The sequence below is a fragment of the Channa argus genome, chromosome 3, assembly GCF_033026475.1.
Source record: "Channa argus isolate prfri chromosome 3, Channa argus male v1.0, whole genome shotgun sequence".
NCBI lineage: Eukaryota > Metazoa > Chordata > Actinopteri > Anabantiformes > Channidae > Channa > Channa argus.
Window position 1 is genome coordinate 4,267,141 of NC_090199.1, and position 4,981 is coordinate 4,272,121.

Genomic DNA, 4,981 nt, shown 5'->3' on the forward strand with positions numbered 1-4,981 from the left:
CTTTAAAAGTAAATAGTTTCAATAACTAAACATGGAAAAAAAAAAGCAAGAGAAATATTTATTATCCAAAAATAAAGCTGCTGGTATTTCCAGTATTTGAAAAATATTTTCCCATCCAAAACATTTGTTAAATTCTTATAAAGCTTATTCTGCCTCAAAGAGAGAAGTGATTTCAGTGTCTGCTCATCTCTGTGTTACAGTTTACAGTGATGAGGAGTCACAACAGCAATTTGATTCACTGTGAGTAAAACCATGAAGTTAAATCTACTTTTCATGTTTTTCCATTTAAAGAAGTGAAAATAAACACTCTGCCAGTGAATCACACATCAGTACAGTTAATATTATTGTTGTGAAGCAAGTTTTCAGTTAGCTTGTAGTTTAAGTGTCAACTGATGCATCAACCTGTTAAATCTGGAGAGATGCAATAAGACAAAACAACAAGAAACCAAAAGACAGACAGAGTGAGGCACCTGATACAGATACATATCCAGGGTCCATCTGAAATTTGGCATCGACATCAGGAGAAGAAATAAATGAAATAAAGTGTTTGAAATATCTGACTGTTTTGCTGCTGTTTCTATTAGTCTGCAGAACATAAAAAGCGGAACATTCAGCTCCTCTCTCACACTTTTTTATGTAACTAATGCCAACGTTTAGTGTTTGCTGTCATTTTGCTCATCGTGCATATTAATGATGTCAAGAAGAAGGAAGTCTGCTCTATTTTAAGATCCTGGTTTCTGTCTTCTGCCTATTGGTGACAGAGGAAAAGCATCTTTAGAGACATCTGTGTCCAATATACAGTAAGTATTTAGTGTTTGATTCACTTTCTGTACATGTTTATCTGCTAATATGTTTCCTTTTATCTGAATTATCACAGACAGATCAGAGGACAGTTATGCATTTTCATGCCGCAGCGAGTGGATTTGTTGTCGTCCTTCTGTCTGTGTCAGGTACTGTACTTCTACATTAACTCAAGTAAAACTGAGGGATGTAAGGAAATGAACCATGTTGAAACATATGATCAAAGTCATTTCACTGAGCTGTATTTGGAAATAAGTGAACAAGAGTGAACTTTACATTGTAACCTTAATGTCTTTTTACCAATAGCAACAGTAAGTGTCTTATGAGATGAACAGGGAAACAGGAACCCAAATGCAGACAGATGCTGTAAAGTCTCTTAAATAAAAATAAAAAGGCCAAAACTTTACAGTTGACTAGGCCAGAAGGAAAAAAGACACATATCAGGAAACAAGGAAGGATTCAGAAATTAAAGATAAAACAAAATGAGCAAAAACAGGAGGTGAGACATATGTCCACAATGAACGTGAAAAACCTGACAATAATAAAAATCTATTTAAATCCAGAAGGTTCAGATGTGATACAGGGACGTCAGGTTGTCTTGGTTCATGAATTATATTTAACAACATTTTTTCTCAGGTGCTGAAACCGACGTAATAAAGTAAAGTCACTTTCTGAGCACAGCAGAAATTCATCTCTTGCAAATGTGTGATCATTTTTATATGTGTTTCACACATTATTTTAAATTTTTTCAAGGCAATTAACACATCAAAGGTGCAAAAGATACTGGAACAACTGTCAAAAACCAAAAGAAAATGTCCCTTAACAGATTTCACACATTACTTTATTTTTTCAGTGATCAGTTTTATCTTCTTAAAACGTTGCCACCTGTGTTGCTAATGTAAGTATGGATCAAAGACACCAAGGGCAAATAATTAAGCTGAGTTAGAATAGTACTGTAAGGGGCTGGTTTTGAGACTGGACCAAACGAGACAGAACTAGACACAACAACTCAGTTAAATAAGTTTATTCTAAAAGTATTATAGTTTGCAAAGTGGGAAGGAGATGTAGTAAGCCCTCTGACTATGAGAGGACACACAGATGAGTAGCTTTGCAATGACTTGTGGGGTATGGAGTCTAAAATGAACAAGACTTACTAGAGTGAGTGGGAGTACTCGGACACACTGAGTGTGTGGAATGTAGCCGTGATGAATCTCCAATCCCTGACATGAAAAGAACTCCAAAATCCCTTTAGTGACACAATATCCGAACTCCAATGACACAAGGTGCATAAAGCCAAGAACAGTCTCCCAATTCTATGCTCCCATGATCTGATTTTGTGCAATTACCGTAGATAGTAGGATAGGATGAACTCATGCAGTTACTACCTGTTTGTTATCTGCACAGCCATGATGTGAATCTCCTGTTCCACCATGTTCTTAAGGGGCTTTTGTCAGGGTCTTGTTGCACTTCCTGCCCCTGGACTTTTATTTTGTGGCCCCTTCTCCTTACTTCCTGTCCTTGGTTCTTTTCCCCAGCTTTGCCCTCGTTGTCCCTCATTGTTTGCACCTGTTCCACCCTCTATTTAAGTTCAGTCTTTCCTTCACTGCCCTGCCAGATCCTCGTCGTTGTTAATGTGGTCTCTGCCATCGTGGTTACTGGCTTCCTCGTTGTCATTATTATCCTCAGCAACCCCACAGTAGACTCTGGACTTTTGGTAAAGCCTGAAACTTATGTTTCTTGAACTCTTGGGAGATCTGGACTCTAGCATCTTGGACTGTGGTATCCTGGACTCCATGTTTCCTGTGTGGTTTTGGTCTGAGGTTTGCCTTTTGTTTAATTCAGTATTTTGGTCTAGTCCCTAGTTTTCTCCGCTTGTTTTATCCTGATTTTTTTCATGTTTAGGTTTGCTCGTGTGCTCTTCAGTTTGCCAGTGCTTTATGTTGAGTTTGTTTGTGACTGCCTAACATTAGTCCTTGTGTTTATGTGCTCCCCCAACTCTGTTACTTTGGTATTGTTCCCTTCCAGTGTGTTTAAGTTGTGCTCCGTTTTACTTTGATCATTATTACGTGTTATCCTTTGTTCAGTAGTTCGTCCATTGATATTTCTTAGTCCCCTTAGCCTTACCCTTGTGTTTACCGGCTTCAGTGGTTTAACGTTTATCTGTGCCTTATTTATTCAGTAGCCTCTGTTAGTTCTTTCATTTCCTACTCTAACTTGTCCCCTGAGCCTTAGCTGTGTTTATTCTGGTAATTCTGTTCCCCTCTTGTTTTCAAGTTAACTCCTTTCGTGTGCTGGTCCTGTTCACCATTTACATCTGTCAATAAAAGCCCCTTATTTGCGATCCCTCTTACAGTCTCTTCACTTGGGTCCTCCCTTAACCTAAAAGTGACAGCTTTATGGACTGAGATCTGGTGGCTGTGGAGGTCAACTCTAGTCATGTTCAGGAAACTAGTTTGACATGATTTTAGCTTTGTGACATATTATCCTGCCATGACAAGATGGCTACAATCTGGTCATAAAGGGTTAGACATGGTCAGCAACAGTGTTCAGGGAGGCTGTGGCCTTTAAAGGACCTGTTTACTGATCTAGAACTTGCTTATTATGGTTCTAGATTGGGTAGTATATTACATTTATCAAAAGTGACTTACAAGTGAGGTACAAGGCAGCAGAAATCTGAGTCAAGGAGAAAACATCAGAGCAAAGTCCTATCAGAAAAGTGTTTACATTTCACGAGATGCAACTACGAGAAAGAGCAGGGGAAGAACAAAAGGAAGTTGTTTTTTTTTAAAAATAGCTTTAAGTGCACAGGAAGATGCTGAAGAGTTCTATTTTCAGTATATGTACATAAATGCCATTAAACTTCTCATAGACTTTCCTATATCAAAATATCTCTCTACTTCTAGCCGAAACATGGCTACAGATGACATCACTTGGAGGAACCTTCAGTTCAGATTATGTCATCTTGTTGCTCACAGTATGGCATTTGTAATCATGGTCAACCTGTTTCTCCAGAGCTCCCCCCCCGAGCTCCCCAGGAGGATCCCCCTGGTACAAGGAGAATGAAGACTGACCAAAAGCTTCAGGACAGATCTTCACCATTACTGACATCAGACCTGAACACAGTGGGAATTATTCCTGTGAAGCCCAGAACACAAGAGGATGTCATAACTCCACCTTACATCTGATTGTTTTTGGAGGTAAACTGTGGTTTACTGCAACAGAACTCATCAACATACAGTAATTTGAAAGGTCAAACTTGAATGAACCTGTCAGTTTTTGTGTTCAAACTAATCACACTGTTAAAATTTAGCATGTGTCTATTTCCAGGTTCAGATAAATCAGTGACATTGAACATAATCAGGTTGACTCTTGTGGTCCTGATGCTGATTATTCTGCTTGTTGTGAGTCTGTGGACGAGGTAAAACAATGAAAATCTTTTTTTTTTCTGTTTTCCTCAAAACATCTTGTACTTTTAAAGTTATTAATTCCATTTTGTTAATATTTTTAAATTGTATTATTTTGGGGGGTGGGCGAAGAGAAGAAGTAGAGAAGTCAGATTTTTTTTTTTTCAAACTTAACTGAATGAAGCTGCAGAGATGATACAGGTTTAGTAGAATCCAGTTTCTGAATTTGTTTTATTCTTTAAATCAGAACATAAAGCTGTTTATTCAATGCAATGTAAAGCAAAAAGTGTTCAAAATGTACAATAAATAAATCGATGTGCTTGTTCCATGAATAAAGTCCATTCAGTCTGATCTGCTCATGTCTCCTCACCAGTCAGATTCATGTTTCATATGTGAAAACAGGAGCATGAAGACCTGCTGTGAAGTCCAGTCAGGTTAGAGTCTCCTGCACATAAGAAACAGGTCAAAGTCAAATTCATAGTTAGATTTGTCACACGTGTCTCAACCAAATGGGATTTTCTTCAGATGCTGTTGACCCAGAGGAGAAAATGACCTCATAGAGAAAGGAAGTACAACTCTAGAGAGACACTTAATTTCAGGCAAAAAATATATATATATTTTGAACTGAGGTAGTTTTTTCTGTGGAGGTAGTTACAAGTTTTTAGTTTAATGTTAAGTGACACCTGTTCTTTGGGTTTTGCTGATATGAAGACACACAGACATTTTGTACTGAAGACAGTTCTCCCTCTTGTGAGTTCATCTTCATTCTGTCCACT

At 37.9% G+C, this 4,981-nt stretch overlaps 1 long non-coding RNA gene across 1 annotated transcript; it reads left to right on the forward strand.

The window, feature by feature from the left end:
* The first annotated feature begins 462 nt into the window (after positions 1-462).
* LOC137124675 (uncharacterized) lies at positions 463-4,465 on the forward strand. The gene is made up of 3 exons (XR_010914012.1): positions 463-800; positions 878-950; positions 3,814-4,465. It is a non-coding gene; the product is annotated as an uncharacterized lncRNA (long non-coding RNA).
* The last annotated feature ends 516 nt before the right edge of the window (positions 4,466-4,981 follow it).